Here is a 17,774-nt window from a genome sequence, read left to right on the forward strand (position 1 = left end):
AAGCCTAATTGACACTCAAGTTTTCTTTTTATATCTCACACAAGTACAAAAACATGGGACTGTTATTTTGACCCCAAACAGTTTATTCCCGTTAACTGTTATTTTCTCCTTGGTTTTCTCTAAACACAACCTGCCTACTGGAGCTCCATTCAGCCACCGTCGGGACAGCTGGCACACATTTATAGCCTACTGGCTACTCACGTTGGCCTGCTAGCAAGTCCGGTCACCTGTAGGGCTGAACTTCAACACTGGGGCAATAGGCAGCCTTGGCAATGCTCACATCTACTTCATCACAACATCGCCCATTAGCCAATATCTGTTGTTGAAAAGCAGTGTTCTATAGGTTCAAAACTGTTATGGGGACTTAGAGAATAATCAAAGGTGCAGGCTGAAAGACTACCTGATGTCAAAGAAGAGTAAACTGTTAAGTCTAAATTTAATCGAATTAACTTATATTTATTTGTATTAATCAAATTCATAATTCATATATATATATATGGAATCTCACTCTGTCACCCAGGCTAGAGCACAAGCACAGTGGTGCAATCTCCACTCACTGCAACCTCTGCCCCAGGTTCAAGCGATTCGCCTGCCTCAGCCTCCTGAGTAGCTGGGATTACAGGTGCCCACCACCATGCTCGGCTGATTTTTATATTTTTAGTAGAGATGGGGTTTTGCCATGTTGGCCAGGCTATTCTCAAACTCCTTATCTCAAGTGATCTCCCCACCTTGGCCTCCCAAAATGCTGGGATTGCAGGCGTGAGCCACCATGCCCAGCCATAAAAAAGATATTCTTAAGAGGGCCCATAATAAAGCAAGATTCAAAAAAATTATCTTCTGTGTTTTCATCAAGAAATCTGGAACATATGGCAAAGAATAATTTTACCAGGAGAGTTACTTTGGAATCTTCCTGAAACCATCCAAGAAGGTTTAAACAGGGTTGCTGATGAGAGGCCAAGAGGAAGAAAAAAAGCACCTGCCAGCTTGGTCTCCCCAGGGACAGGACCCTCCACAAACAGGGGTGCAGGCTGCTTACCAGTAGCAGCTGGACAGGAGGCCAGCCATGTATGATTTTAAGATTTTCATTAATTGTAATTGCCTTTTTGAGGGAGTCTATTGTTAAACTAATAAGAACAGATGCTACACTTGATCTTAGCCAAAAGGCCGACAAGCAATGGAAGTCCATTGTTAAACTGAGAAAAGTGGGTGGGCGGTCCTTTTTAAGGAGTCAGTAATGATTTTAATGGCTATGGTAAAGAAACTGTTCAGAGTAAAGCCTAATACATAATTGGGACTCAAGTGTTTGTTTAATTCATCTGATTGAGAAAAATGATAACTTGGATAATGAGATTAAGGGCATTGACAAGGATATATAGAAAGAATATTAAGAAGAATTCTTTTTCACAGTTAGCACTATTGGAACATGGACTGTCTCAGAAAGTGAAGGGTATGGAACTGTCAACTGTAACGCCATCACAGGAGGTGTTAAAGCTGAGGCTGGAGAACGATTTGGCAGGAATGGAGTAGAGTGATTCAAGGAACAGCTGTGTGCTTAGGTTAGGATTGGATCTGTTAATTCCTACACCGTGGAGAGGCTTAAAACAGTCAGATACCTGTCCACCTGACGAATACTTATCCTGAACATCCTGGGTGGGGAAAAAGAGTCTTTTAAAATCTCCAATTCTGATGATCAGCCAGGCGTGGTGACTCCTAAAATTGATTTCTTGAAAATTTAGCTTTAAACTCCTATGGTTTTCATAGTTACCCATCTAACAGTATAACATAGCAAAAGCATGAATTTGGTGTTAGATTGGTGGGTCCTAAACAAATCCCAGGGAACACTTTGCAGTGTCTGGAGACGTGTCTGGTTGTCACTTGGTGGGGAGTTGAGGAGGGATTTCTGCTTCTAGTGGGTAGAAGATCAGAGACGCTGCTGCTATGCACAGGACAACGCCCCACAACAAAGAATTACCCAGCCCCAAATGTTATAGGGCTGAGGTTGTGAAACCCTGCCTTAGAAGGATGTGAGTTTGAATCCTAGCTCCCCCATTTTCCAGTCATTGGACTTTGGGCAAGTTGTTTGTACTTTCTGAGCCTCAGTCTCCTCATCTGTTAAGTGGGTATCATGATAATACTCATCTCCTAAGGTTGCTGTGAGGATTACGTGAACTGATGATTAGGTCCTCAGTGCTGTGTCTGACACACTGATGGTTTCAAAAATTACAATCATGATGCTGAAGATGAATGCCTTCAGATGACAACAAAATTGAGTCAGGTGGAAGGCCAGAGTCAGATGCAAACTCATAAACCTGATAACGACAAAGATATATAAAAAGGATACAACTTGGAAGAATTAACCAAACAGTAACTCACTGAAAATTAAAGAACACAGAAACAAGATGTGGTGTAGCTGATCTTAAGCAAAGAAGACAGAAAAAGTTTTGGTTGTGGAGGGGGCAGGGAGGAGGTCACAGTTAAAGAAAAGATAATAGAGTTGGAAAGATGGGTTAAAAATGCTTGCCTGAGGCATTTCTCAATTCCAGAATAATTAACCCTCTTTGACAAGTTTCTGGTTACATTAGCATGGGGTAGTAGCCTGAATCAGAAAAACAGGTTCTAGCTGGAGTCTCACAACTTTGGAAATGGAGGTTCATTACTTTAAATGTCCTCAGTGGTGGGAAACCTTACTCTTTTAAGGGTGAATTTTATTTATTTATTTATTTTTGATAGATAAATGTCATACAGAGCCAATCCCTAAAATTTGGGAGAATGTTTAGACTTAGTAAACATGGAGAATAGGACACTAATAATACAGAATTAGTTTTCTGGTAGGCTTGCAAACTAGCCCTGATAGCAGCCCCCAAGAAGGAATCCCCCAAATAAGTTGAATCATAGCAGCACTGATGGAATGGCTGTGTCGCTTTCACTGAAGGTTACTTCGAGAGTAACAGAAGCCCTTCTAGTTTTGTATTAAGGCTATGATTATAAAAACTATCATTACTTCACTTATTTTTAGACACATTTCATGAGTAGTCCTAAGAAGAATTTCTGTGTCAAAGGTGAGAATAACATCCGTGGGACCTCTAATCCCTAGCAGTCCGCTCAAGACCAAAGTGACTGCCAAAGGTGCTGACCCTTGTGCAAAAGGGATAATATGTAAGGGAAAATAAAAGGCAGGGCAGAGTTAAATATTCATGGCCCAGATCACTTGCTGTAGATATGGAATTTCCAGGAAGCATTCACTGAATTTCCCAATACTGAAAATCTTTTATTTGCAGTAGAAATTTCTCTTGTGGTACTCTAAAAAGCATTTTAAGAATGTGAAATCACAGCCAAGGATGGAAACTCATGTTACAGTTGCATTGTTGTGAATCATTTGTTCATTTGTTACACATAAACAAAGAAACATTAAATTATGGTAGTAATTATAAAAATATGCAATTTTGTCCTTCTGCACTTGTTATAGGCTCTAATTTATTCATATCTAGCATTCTGATGGTTGAGTGTACTCTTAGGACCATCTGGATAATGACTCTGGTTTCTGATTTTTATTTACCTAGAATGAGAGTAATAAGTATTATTCATTTAACACTATTAATAAATGTCACCACTATAAATCCTGCTGATCGATGTGGAGACCGTCTCATACTTAGATACATACCTGAAGAGACAAGGAAGGTAGCAAAAAAAAAAAAAGAAGAAAATCTTGAAAGAAAGGACACTGGTAATCTGCTACTATGGCAGCTCTGTCATCTTACTCAAAACTGACTTGAACGTTATTTCGTATTTTCACCAATACCGATGAATCCACTTGCACAGTATTCAGAAGTCAGAAGGGACAAGCTTATTTGAAAAACTGTTAAATAAACAAGACAGGGCAGGTGGGTCACAAGGCTGACCTAGAAAAGCATGAGCATGCTCTTCGTGGTCTACAGAACCACCCCATCTGGTCTGGTCATCCTATCCCTGCCCACTATTATTGCTGTCATCTCCTGGACTTCAGGCCACTCCTCCACACTCCCTGCCCACACAGCATTCTTGGGCCCACAGGATGGTGCAGCCCACATCCTAGCCTCACAATTTCTTCTCTCCTTCAGTGCCAGTGATCTTTACCACATTTTACTTGAGCCATCCATCCTTTTGGACACGTGCTGGATATTGTTGTCATCCAGAAACATTTTGCCTCTGAAATCTCAAATTTCAAAATTCCACTCTCAGAACAAAAACTCCTACCTTTACAGGCTGTGCTGGATGAAATAAGGCCATGGCAGCAACTCCCATCAGGAGGTGAAATCTATTTCCCTTCCTCTTGAATTAATGCTAAGCTTCTGACTGCTTCGCCCAAAAGAATGTGGTGGAGGTGATGCTGTGTGAGGTATAGAGTCTAGGTCTCCAGAGGCCCTGCAGTTCCACCTTCTTGCTGTTGGAATGCTGCCACAAGACCGCCATGTAAGGAAAGTGGCCTAACCCAGCAGCGGATGAGAGTTCACATTGAAAACCACTGAGGCAGCCCTGCCAATGGCTGTCACCAAGTGCTGGATAATGTAAAGCCATCTTGGACATTCCAGCTCAGCCAATCCTACAGCTGAATGTAGTTTATGAATGAGCCCAGGTGAAACCAGCAGTGGAATCACCAGCCAACCCTCAGAATCATGAGAAATCATAAATTATTACTGTTTTAAGCCACCAAGTTTTGGGTTTATGAACCAATAGTCAACAGAAACATACCCATTATACCTTAGGGAAATCTCCAGTACCTTCACTCCTCTATTTATTTTTAAATGTCAGATGATAGGTCCCTTTTGAATGGATGATCTTTTCCACCTAGGGATGATGGGTCATGCCAACTTTTCTCTTTAGGGTCGCCCTCAATTTCTTGCATTGCATATGTGGTATGCAGAATAATGGCCTCCCTGAATATGTCCACGGAATCCGTGGAACTTGTGAATATGTTCCATTGCATGGCATGAGGGAAGAGCGTTGCAGATGGAATTAAGGTTGCTAGTCAGCTGACCTCATAAGCAGATTATCCTGGACTATCTATGTGGGTGCAATGCAATCACAATGGTCCTTTAAATGTGGAAGTGGTAGGCAGGAAATCAGAGTCAGAGAGAAATATGAAGATGCTATACTGCCGACTTTGAAGATGAAGGAAGGGGCTGCAAGCTAGGTAATGTATGTGACCCATAGAAGCTAGAAAAGGTAAGGCAACAGATTCTCCCCTAAGGCCCCCAAAGTAACACAGCCTGCCAACACTTTAAGCTCAGTGAGACCCATGTCAGACCTTTGTTTTTCAGAGCTATAAGAAAATAAACTTTGTTTTATGCTACTAAGTTTTGATAGTTTGTTACACAGCAATAAGAAACTAACGTAGCGCACTTTAGCCACACAAAATGGCTTTCTCAAATTCTAAATGTTGTTTGTTACCTTTATATACATCTTTCCTTCTTGCCAACTCTCCTCCATTCCTTGTCTGCCTGGCAAATTCTATTCATTCTTTAAAACCATATTCAGATATCCTACTGTGGCAGCTCTGTCACAAAAGCCTTCCTAACTACCCTCTAAAAAGCTTTTCTAACTACCCCTTTAGTCAGCTTCAGCTGCCATAACAAAATACCACAGACTAGGTGGCTTAGCCAACAGAAATTCATTTCTCACAGTTCTGGAGGCTGGAAGTCTGACAGCAGGGTGCTGGTGTGGCTAGGTTCTGGTGAGGGCTCTCTTCCTGGCTTGTAGGCAGCTGTCTTCTTGTGGTGTCCTCACATGACAGGCAGAGACACAAAGCTCTGATGTCTCTTCCTCTTCCTAAAAGGGCACTAATCTCATCATGCGGCTCCACCCTCATGGCTTTATCCAAACCTAATTACCTCTCCAACAGCCCACCTCTTAATACAATCACACTGGGAGTTAGGGCTTCAACATATGAATTGGGGGAGGAGGCAGACATTCACCCTGTAGCACTATCTCAGTGCCTGTACACACATCACTCCTTCTTGCCAACCCTCCTCCATTCCTTGTCTGTCTTGCAAATTCTAGTCATTCCTTAAAACCTTACTCAGACATCACCTCCACTGGAAAGGTTTCCTAACTAACCCTCTACCTCATAAACTAATTTACTTTTTTCTCTGTATCAATAAAGAGTTCTAGGAGAAGCAATTACAAACAAAAACAAATGTACACGCATCTATACACACATTTTTTCCTATATTAACAAATCATGGAATGGTAGCTTGTGAATTTGTGTGCGTGTGTGTGGTTATACCTTCAGAGTGCCCATTTCATACACTGAACGAATCATCAAGTGTTTGTGGGGTATAGCTATTTGCTACAGTGCTGGGAATATATGCTTATACAACACCCCTTTTCTGCAAAGCCTTTCTTGACTACCCCTCTGGTCCAAAGGTCCCCTAATTTAATGGTGACTCTCTCTGAGGGCCACCCATCGGAAAAATAGGGACAGAGCCAAATGTGACCTTAGTTAGCCTGGTCTCCTCTTCAAATCATTTCCTTTCCTTTGGTGGTGCCCCAACCCAACCTTCAGTCTTTGCCTTGATGACCTTCATGGTGTTCTGTCCCTCTCTTATGAAAGAGACTCCCAGGAAGTTCTGCGCATGTGCCCTCCCTCACTCACAAGACACCTAGAAGACCTCTAGAGTTCTGCCCCCATAACTCAATAACTCAGGGCACTGTGGCTGATGTACTTGTTTGCTCAGACAGGCGCATTTCAGTGTAGGGCCACTAATTGATTTCAGGCAAGCGTGCAAGACTCCTCTAACATTAGAAATTCAGAAATTAAGATGAGTGGGTAGGAAGAGGGTTATCATTTGTCTAAGAAACACCACTGGGGTCTCCTAATTGCTGTGAATCGTCCCGCTATTGGAATATGCTGCATCTTATCACTTACACTATGTCTCTTGTTATATTTGCTATTTCTTTTTTTTTCTTTTTTGAGATGGAGTTTCACTCTTGTTGCCAGGCTGGAGTATAATAGCGCAATCTTGGCTCACCGCAAACCTCCGCCTCCTGGGTTCAAGCAATTCTCCTGCCTCAGCCTCCCGAGTAGCTGGGATTATAGGCATCTGCCACCAGGCCTGGCTACTTTTTTATTTTTAGTAGAGACGGGGTTTCTCCATGTTGGTCAGGCCGGTCTCGAACTCCCGACCTCAGGTGATTCACCCGCCTCGGCCTCCCAAAGTGCTGGGATTATAGGTGTGAGCCAACATGCCTAGCCCTATATTTGCTATTTCTATCAAGGCATGGTGAGCAGTCTGCTTAAAGACAAAAATTGAAGGCCCATGGAGGGACCTTTGTACTCTTATCTCCATTTAGCTGTTCACAGACAGTCTGAATGATGCTATTGGATGGACACTACATTTTCTTATTCCTCCCAAAAGCATGTAATCTGAACTTTAAGAAGTAATTTAGCTCAGCCATTAAAAAATACTAGTGCAACAAATTTTAGTGTATTAGAAGAGTTAGCCCTGAAATAAAAAACTGAGAATTTTATATTATTGACAGGAACAAAAGGAAAATGTTAAGAGTTGCATAATAATTATAGCCAACAGCCAAGTTTCGACTGTGCAGATTTCATTATTCTGAGCTTTTAATCAGCAGTTGTAGGTAGGTGGGAGCTGTTTCATACATAAAATAAGCATCTCAGCTGGAATAAAGAATGGTCCCAGAGCCAGGAAAGAGATGCAAGGGCTGGGATGGACTTTCCTGAATCAAAACTTCACAGAATTATATCCCCAGGATAACATTGCCTTCCACCATTTAAATCAACAGAATTCATTGTTGTAATCAACATTATTTTTTCAATGGACTGTTTTGATTAAAAAAGAAAAGAATAAGTAACAGAAAGGATGCTGCATAGAAGTCTATGGATGCAAATACTACAGAACCACCTGCTGATATGAAAGAAGCACTTTTTACTACATCCGCTCATGATTCTCACCAGGGCTCTCTGACAGTGGAGACCCACAGAAGATCATGCTCTCTATGCTTTTAAAACTCAAGATCAGTGGGGAAAATGAACCAAGATTAGAAACCAACCTTCTTTTCTATCTTATGTGCTGTTCTTAATAAACATTGCCCTCACTGAAAAAATAAAGAAAAGACTTCATTTATTTCTTGAAAAAATAAACCAAAAATTTAAAAGGTGCATGAGAATTCCAGGGCAGATTTCAAAACCACCACAAGTGAACTGTGTGCTGGGTTCAGACACATGGGTCTACTTTCTTCTACAAATAACCAGGGAACCTCTCCTTTGACAATTTGCCTATGTCATTACTTCTGCTCAAAGGCCCTTACCTCGTGCCCTTAACTCACCTACTGAAATTGTTCTCCACCTGTGGGACTAAGGCAGTCTTAATTTAAAAATTATACGCTAAGCACTGAATGAGTGCCAGGCCTATAGGTGTACAGTGTAAAGCAAGCCAACGGTGGTTCACAGTCAGGTGGAAAGAAACAAGTAAACAGGCAGACAAATACATCAGCACAAATTGGAGGGGGTCCTTGAAAAAAGCCAAAGGATGTCGAGAAAAAATAATGGATGGGAAGCCTGAAGGGCAGACTGGGTGACCTCTCTGAAGATGCCTCATTCCTGCCATCTGGAGAATGAGAAGGGCCCAGTCAAGAGATGGGAGAGGAAACAGGCCTGGAGAGCCCGAGGGAGAGGAAGGGGGGAAGCAGGAAGGCTAGAAAGGTAGGTGGGGATAGATCATACTCAGCCTTTCAGGCCATAGTCAGGAGTTTGGATCTTATTCTAAATGCAGTGAGAAGCCACTGCAGTGTTTAAGCAGAAGTGTGGTAGGTTCTGATTTGCTTTTTTTTAAGTTTTGTTTTGTTTTGTTTTGAGTCAAGTCTTGCTCTGTCACCCAGGCTAGAGTGCAGTGGCACAATCTCGGCTCATTGCAACCCCTACCTCCACCTCTAGGGCTCAGGCCATCCTCTCACCTCAGCCTCTTGAGTAGCTGGGACTACAGGCATGCGCCACCATGCCTGGCTAATTTTTTGTATTTTTGGTAGAGATGGGGGTCTCACTGTGCTATGCAGGGTGGTCTTGAACTCCTGAGCTCAGCCGATCCTCCCACCTTGGCCTCCCAAAATGCTGGGATTACAGGCCTGATTTGCTTTTTTTGTTTTTTTATGAGACAGTGTCTCGCTTTGTTGCCCAAGCTGGAGTGCAATCACGCAATAGCTCACTGCAACCTCTGCCTCCTGGGTTCAAGTGATTCTCTGCCTCAGCCTCCTGAGTAGCTGGGATTACTGGCACCTACCATCATGCCTGGCTAATTTTTGTATTTTTGTAGAGATGGAGTTTCACCATGTTGGCCATGCTGGGCTTGAACTCTTGATCTCAGGTGATCCTCCTTCCTTGGCCTCCCAGAGTGCTGGGATTACCAGCATGAGCCACCATGCCTGATCCTGATTTGCTTTTTAAAGGAATCCCCAATATCACTGAGACTGCTGTATGTACAGAGAACATGTCATGGGGGCAGGGGTGCAATAGCAGAGGAATGGTGAGGAAACCCTAAGTTCTCCAGGAGAGAAAGGATGGTGCCTCTGACAGGGCAGAATCAGCAGAGATGCAGCCAAATACAGATTCAAGTTACATTTTGGAGGAAGACACACTGCAAACATCCTTCCTTTTTACTGTCTCTAAGGGGGTTTATCAAATTCTGATTTGTAATACTGATTATTATGTTTATATGCATTCTACTTCCACCCCACTGAGATTATAAATTTTTGGCAACAGAAATTGTTATTCATCTTTAAATCCTCAAATCTTGTCACAGTGCCTGGCCTGTAGGCAGCTTTCAATAAACGTTTGTTGAATTGAATAAAAAATACAGCCACTCCACCTTTCTTAGAAAACCTTCCAACTGGGGATGGCAGAGAACTTGCATGCGGCTATCTCTGGTGACTGATCATTAAGCACTGTGGCCTCGAAAGCAGCAGCATGTGGCTAAGCCTGCAGTTGGTGAGAGGAACACCTTGAGGGACATCTGTGTGGCCCATCACAAGAGCAGTGTTTGACAGATAGCATTGCACCAACCATTGCTCCCTAACAGGAAGTGCATCAGTAACCACGGGAACCACCAGAGACCAAGGACCACACCCTTTCACCAAATGGGAAGGTGGTGGTGGGGAGGAGAGCCCCAGTATGTGCAGGTAGAAGGGGCTTAGGATTGGATTGGATTTAGAAAAACAAATGAGTGCTTGTTTATTTTGTTCTAGTTTCTAGAGCCGATTTATAAATCTTAATAATATTTACATATAAGGGTCTCATAAAGTTCTCACCCACTTTTAGACTTAAACATCCTAATTCAAGGGATTCTCAGTACTTTTTGGTGAGTCACTACTTGGCTTGGAAAGAAAGGAAAAAGGGAGGCACATGTACTCATTACATATGGATAATGATTTATAACTAATATGAAAGTGAGTCTTGAATAAACGAGTTCACTCTATGCCCAAAAGAGCCACATCACAAAATGCAATTAGCTGGACTTCAAGGCAAGATGGCAATGAAGGCACTGATGCCTTGAACCCACCTCTACCATCATCTCACTGCAAGTAGCCTTAGTCTGTACGGATAGCAGCCTCTACAACAGTACCAGAAACTAAGGGTAAAAAGTAACCACATACCAGAAACTGGAAGGATTTCTGCCAAATTCACTTCCATGGAGCCACGTGATAACATCACTGATGGTCAGCAGACTGCCATGTCCACAAGGGAAAGAATTGGCCCAGGAAGTAGGCAGACATTCTTCACCACAGATGCCCATAATCTGGAGTAATGAGAGCCACACTGACTTGGGACAAGGGTGAAGAAAGAAGGGTGGAGGAAGAAGGTTTCCCAGTGGCTCCAGTAGGAAACCAGCCTGCTGCTATCAGCATGGAGTAACCTTGCTGACTGTCCTTTGCTGAGGATGGGCCAGGTAGAGAGAACAAAGTATGGAAAAAGATTCACTCAGTTCTGCTTTTGCTTCCTCCAGCCCACTCAACCAGGCCCTTTCAGTTTTGAGCCTATGACAGAACTGATTGATCTTGTGGGGTTAATGCAAGAGGGAGTCAGGTGAGGGGGTGCTGCCTCTTAAGACTGAACATTAGTCTAACTTCCATGGTCACATTCCTCGCTGTTGTCCTTAATTCACCCTCAAAGTTTCTCTCAACTCACATTATACTGAGTAGCTTTGCTTGTCTGCTCTGGAACTGGGTGGTTTCCTGGGATGCTATCATAGAGCCCTACCTTGATCTTTGACAGAGCCTATGGTTATCCCAGCATTTGGAATATACTTCAATCCTTGGCCTTTGTGAATCCTTTTGTGTATTGATAGTGTAAACAGAGACCATTCAACATATGACCTATTAAAAACCTTGAAGAATAGACATGTACAAGCAATTACCTAAAGGCACAGAAAAAAGGTGTTCCACTTAGATAAACATGCTATATAAAACAGCAGAAGAAAAACTTCAAACATCTGATTCATGTACTTAATCATGTAAAAGAAGATAATGTACATTTATAAACTAATAGCAGATGAAATTATAAGTAGTTAATGGGACAAGATAAAGAAAGACCATGTACAAATGAAATATAAAGTCACCAAATTGAAAGCCGTGCTGGCAACAGTATATAGGAGACTTGAAAATGTTGTAAAATTAATTAGTGAGGTACAGGTCAAGCATAAGAAGTTCTCTCTAAATACAGAAGTAAAGACAATCTTTCTTTGTCTTTACTGATGATTGATCAACGACAATAAAGAGACTGACTGTCAAAATGCAATCTCTTGAATAGTATGCGATATGGTTTGGTTGTGTCTCCATCCAAATCTCATCTCAAATTGTAGCTCCTCTAATTCCCATGTGTTGTGGCAGGGACCCAGTGGGAAATAATTGAATCATGGGGGCGGTTTACCCCATACTGTTCTCGGGATAATGAATAAGTCTCACAAGATCAAGATTTTGTAAAGAGTTTCTGCTTTCACTTGGATCTCATTTTTTTCCTTGTCTGCCTTTCGCCTTCTACCATGATTGTGAGGCCTCTTCAGCCATCAGCCATGTGGAACATGAGTCCATTAAACCTCGTTTTCTCTATAAATTACCCAGTCTTGCGTATGTCTTTATCGGCCATGTGAAAATGGATTAATATAGTAGGTGTTCCTGAAGAACTAAGGAGCAAAGTGTGATTTAATAGAACAAAATGTTTCCACTACAAAAAAGAGGAGGGAGCAGGGAAAAGCAAGGAGGAGAAGAAGGAGGAGAAAAACAATGGAAGACTCCAAATCTATGTATTTTTTTTTCAGTAAAATGTTTACATATCAATGACAAACAAATTGTATAAGAATCTCATTGTATCTTATCAAAATATCTTCTAAAACTAATGGACACAAACCCTCTCCATATAGAAATGATATGAATGACTATAAATTTCACCAAGACACTATTTGAAGACAATTTTAAAAACACATAACAGAGCCTTAAGGATGGAAAAAGGTATTCCACCCAAATAAAACCCCCTCAAAAAAGAGCAGAATTAGTTATATCTATATCAGATAAAATAGATTTCAAGACAAAAACTGTAAAAAGAGACAAAGAAGATCATTACATAATGACAAAGGGGTCAATTAAGCAAGAGGATATAGCAGTCAACACTGGAGCATCCAGATATATAAGGCAAATACTATTAGAGCTAAAGAGAGAGAGAGAGAGAGAGAGACCCTGATATAGTAACAGCCAGCAACTTCAGTAGTCCACTTTCAGCATTGGAAAGATCATCTAGACAGAAAACCAAGAAAAACAACATCGGACTTAATCTGCACTATAGACCAAATGGACCTAACAGACATTTACAGAACATTTCATCCAACAGTTGCAGAATATATATTCTTCTCCTCAGCACATGAAACATTCCCAAGGATAGACCATATGTTAGCCCACAAAACAAGTCTCAAAAATTTAAAAAAAAAAATTATATCCAGTATCTTTTCTGACCACAATGGAATAAAACTAGAAATCAATAACAAGAGTAACTTTGGAAACTATATGAACACATGGAAATCAAACAATATGGTCTTAGATATAGTTTGGGTATTTTTCCCTGACCCAATCTCATGTTAAATTGTAATCCCCAATGTTGGAGTTGGGGCTTGGTGGGAAGTGTTTAGATTATGGAGGTAGATCACTCATGAATGGCTTGAGCCATCCTCTTGGTGATAAGTGAAATCTTGCTCTCAGTTCACACAAGATCTGGTCATTTAAAAGTGTGTGGCTCCTCCCCTATCCCATGCACTCTCTCTCTCTTGCTCCTCCTCTGGCCATGTGACATTCCTGCTCTCCTCTCACTTTCCACCATGATTATAAGCTTCCTGAGGCCTTCCAAGAAGCTGAGGAGATGCCAGCACCATGCTCCATGTAAAGACTGCAAAACCATGAGCCAATTAAATCTCTTTTCTTTATAAATTATTTAGTCCCAGGTATTTCTTTATAGCAATGCAAGAAAAGACTAATATGCTCCTAAATGAACATTGAGTCATTGAAGAAATTAAAAAGAAACCTTAAAAATGTATTGAAATAAATGAAAATGCAAACACAACATTCCAAAACCTATAGAATACTGCACAAATGGTACTCAGAGAAAAGTTTATTGCAATAAATGCCTATATCGAAAAAGTAGAAAAACCTCCAATAAATAACCTTATAATATATCTTAAAGAACTAGAAAAGCAAGAGCAAACTAAACCCAAAATTAGTAGAAGAAAAGAATTAATAAAGATCAGAGCAGAAATAAACGAAATTGAGATAAAAATAGAAAAAATAAACAAAATGAATTTTTTTGACAAGATAAGTAAAATGGAAAAATCTTTAGCCAGACTAAGAAAAAAATAGAAGACTCAAATAAATAAAATCAGATATAAAAAAGAGATGTTACAACTAATACTGCTGAAATTCAAAGAATCATTAGAGACCATTATGTATAACTATATGTCAATAAACTGGAAAACCTAGAATGGACAAATTCCTAGACATATGCAACCTACAAAGATAGAGCCATGAAGAAATACAAAATCTGAATAGACCAATAGCAAGTAACAAGATTGAAGCAGTAATAAAAGTCTCCCATCAAATAAATGGCCAGGACAGGGTTGGGCGTGGTGGCTCACACCTGTAATCCCAGCACTTTGGGGGGCTGAGGTGGGTAGATCACTTGAGATCAGGAGCTCGAGACCAGCTGGACCAACATGGTGAAACCCCATCCCCCGTCTCTACTAAAAATAGAAAAATTAGCCAGGTGTGGTGGCACATGCCTGTAATCCCAGCTACTTGGGAGGCTGAGGCAGGAGACTTACTTGAACCTGGGAGGCAGGGCTTGCAGTAAGCTGAGATCGCACCACTGCACTCCAGCCAGGGCAACAGAGAAACATTCTGTCCAAAATAAACAAATAAATAAATAAATATGGACAGGACCTGATGGCTTCACTGCTAAACTCTACCAAATACTTATAGAAGAATTAATAGCAATCCTACTCAAGCTATTCCAAAAAATCAAGAAGGAAGGAATACTTCCAAACTTATTCTGTGAGACCAATGTTATCCTGATACCACAAACAAAGACACGACAAAGAAAGCTACAGGCCAATATATCTAATACACATAGATGCAAAATTCCTCAATATAATACTAGTAAATCAAATTCAACAACACACTAAAAAGATTATTCACCATGATCAAGTGAAATTCATCCCAGGGATGTAAGGATGGTTCAACATATATGCAAATCAATAAATGTGACACATCATCTGAACAGAATGAAGGAAAAATACAATATGATCATTTCAATAGATGCCAAAGAAGCATTCAATGAAATTCAACATCCTTCATGATAAAAATTCCCAAAAACCTGGGTATGGAAGGAACATATCTCAACATAATAAAAGCCATATACAACAGACTGGCCGCTAGTATCATACTGAATGAGGAAAAAATGAAAGCCTTTTCTCTGAGATCTGGAACAAGACTAGCATGCCCACTTTCACCACTTTTATTCAACATAATACTAGAAATCCTAGTCAGAGCAATTGGACCTGAGAAAGAAATAAAGGGCATTCAAATTGTAATGGAAGAAGTCAAATTATCCTTGTTTGCAGATGATATAATCTTATATTTAGAAGAAACTAAAGATCCCACAAAAAACTATCAGAACTGATAAATAGTAAAGTTTCAGGATATGAAATCAATATACGAAAATAAGTAGCATTTCTATATGCCAACAATGAACAATCTGAAAAAGAAATCAAGAAAGTAATCCAATTTATCATAGCTACAAATAAAACAAAATGCCTAGGAATAAACTTAACCAAAGAAGTGAAAGTTATCTACAACGAAAGCTATAAGACACTGAGGACATGACAAATGGAAAGATACTCCATGTTCATAGATGGGAAGAATCAATATTGTTACAATGTCCATACTACCCAACGCAATCTACAGATTCAGTTGACTCAAGTGTTAATCTCCTTTGGCAACACCCTTACAGACACATCCAGGATCAATACTTTCCATCCTTCAATCCAGTCAAGTTGACACTCAGTATTAACCATCACAGCTATCCTGAGCAAAAATAGAGCTGGAGGCATCACATTATCTGACTTCAAATCATACTACAAAGCTATAGTAACCAAAAAAGCATGGGACTGGCATAAAAACAGACACACTGACCAATGGAAGAGAATAGAGAACCTAGAAATAAATTCCTACATTTACAGCCAACTTATTTTTGACAAAGGTGCTAAGAACATACATTGGGGAAAAGGCAGTCTCTTCAATAAATGATGCTGGGAAAACTGGATATCCGTAAGCAGAAGAATGAAACTAGACCCCTGTCTCATGCTATATACAAAAATTAAATCAAAATAGATTAAATACTTATATCTAAGACCTGAAACGATGAAACTATTATAAGAAAATTTTGAGGAAACACTCCAGGACATTGGGCTCGGCAAAGATTTCCTGAGATCTCACAGCAAAAATGGACAAATGGGATTACATCAAGCACAGCAAAGGAAACAATCAATAAAGTAAAGAGACAATCCACAGAATGGGAGAAAATATTTGCAAATTACCCATCTGACAAGAGATTAATAACCAGATATATAAGGAGCTCAAACAACAGAAAAAATATCAATTTAAAAATGGCAAAAGAACTGCATAGATATTTCTCAGAAAAGGATGTACAAATAGCCAACACATATATGAAAAAATGCTCAACATCATTCGTCATCAGAGAAATGCAAGTGAAAACTACAATAAGATATAATCTCATCCCAGTTAAAATGGCTTTTATGAAAAAGACAGGCAAAAATGATTGCTGGTGAGGATGTAGAGAAAGGGAAACCCTTGAAAGCTGTTGGTGAGAATGCAAATTAGCACAGCCATTTTGGAAAACAATATGGATGTTCCTCAAAAAACTAAATATCAAACTATCTTATGATCCAGTAATCCCACTGCTGGGTATATACCCAAAACAAAAAAAAGAAAATCAGTATATCAAAGCGATGTCTGCATTCCCATGTTTATTACAGCACTACTTACAATAACCAAGATATGGAATAAACCTGTGTCCATCAGCAGATGAATGGATAAGAAATCCTGTTGTTTGAAACATGGATGGAACTGGAGGATATTATGTTAAATGAAATAAAACAGGCACAAAAAGACAAATATTTCGTGTTCTCACTCATATATGGGAGCTCCAAAAAATTTGAGCTCATGGAGGTAGAGAATAGAATAGAATGGTGGTTAGCAGAGGCTGGGAAGGGTAGTGGAAAGGGGGGCAGAAAGGGGATGGTTAGTGGGTAAAAAATACAGTTACATAGAGTAAGATCTAGTGTTTGGTAGCACAATGGGGCAACTATAGTAAATTAACAATAATTTATTGTATATTTAAAAATAACTAAGAGTGGAATTGGAATGTTTCTAACACAAAACAATGATAAATGCTTCAGGTTATGGATACCCCAATATGTTAGTCTGTTCTCACATTGCTATAAAGAATTGAGAATGGGTAATTTATAAAGAAAAGAGGTGTAGCTGACTCACAGTTCTACAGGCAGGACAGGAAGCATGGCTTGGGAGGCCTCAGGAAACTTACAATCATGGTGGAGGGCGAAGGGGAAGCAAGCATGTCTTCGCATGGCAGCAGGAGAGAGAGAGCAAAGGGGCAAGTGCTACACACTTTTAAACAACCAGATCTCCTGAGAACTTCAATATGAGAACAGCAGGGGGAAGTTTGCACCCATGATTCAATCACCTCCCACCAGGCCCCTCCTTCAACATGTGGGGATTACAATTGGATATGAGATTTGGGCAGGGACACAGAACTAAACCATATCACCCAATTACCATGATTTGATTATTACACATTTTATGTTTGTAGCAAAATATCACATGTACCTCATAAATACGTACAACTAACATGCATCCATAATAATTGAAAATGAAAAATTAAAAAAAACAGATTCTTGAAAGAAAAAGGACATAATAATACATTTCTGACTTGGGCCAAATTAATATTTATGTGAAAACAACATAAAGTTGTTCTTAGATATCAAAGACTCAGGTCAAAAACCCAAGTGCCCTTAAGGTAACTGCTCAAAGATACTAGCCAAAACACCTAGAGATAATTGAACATTTAAATACTAAAAACAAACAAATTAAAGGCATCCAGGCTTTAAAGAACTATGGAAACCAAAGCCAATAAAAATGTAAGATCA

General features: G+C 40.1%; 1 protein-coding gene and 1 pseudogene across 3 annotated transcripts in view; both read right to left on the reverse strand.

Annotated features, from left to right (window-relative positions):
- RHOBTB1 (Rho related BTB domain containing 1) overlaps positions 1-17,774 on the reverse strand; it is a 116,269-nt gene that overhangs the window by 42,173 nt on the left and 56,322 nt on the right. The gene's annotated exons all lie outside the window — the stretch shown is intronic.
- On the reverse strand, positions 1,017-1,176 carry LOC115831394 (annotated as a pseudogene).

The sequence above is a fragment of the Nomascus leucogenys genome, chromosome 18 (assembly GCF_006542625.1).
Source record: "Nomascus leucogenys isolate Asia chromosome 18, Asia_NLE_v1, whole genome shotgun sequence".
In the NCBI taxonomy this organism is placed as follows: domain Eukaryota; kingdom Metazoa; phylum Chordata; class Mammalia; order Primates; family Hylobatidae; genus Nomascus; species Nomascus leucogenys.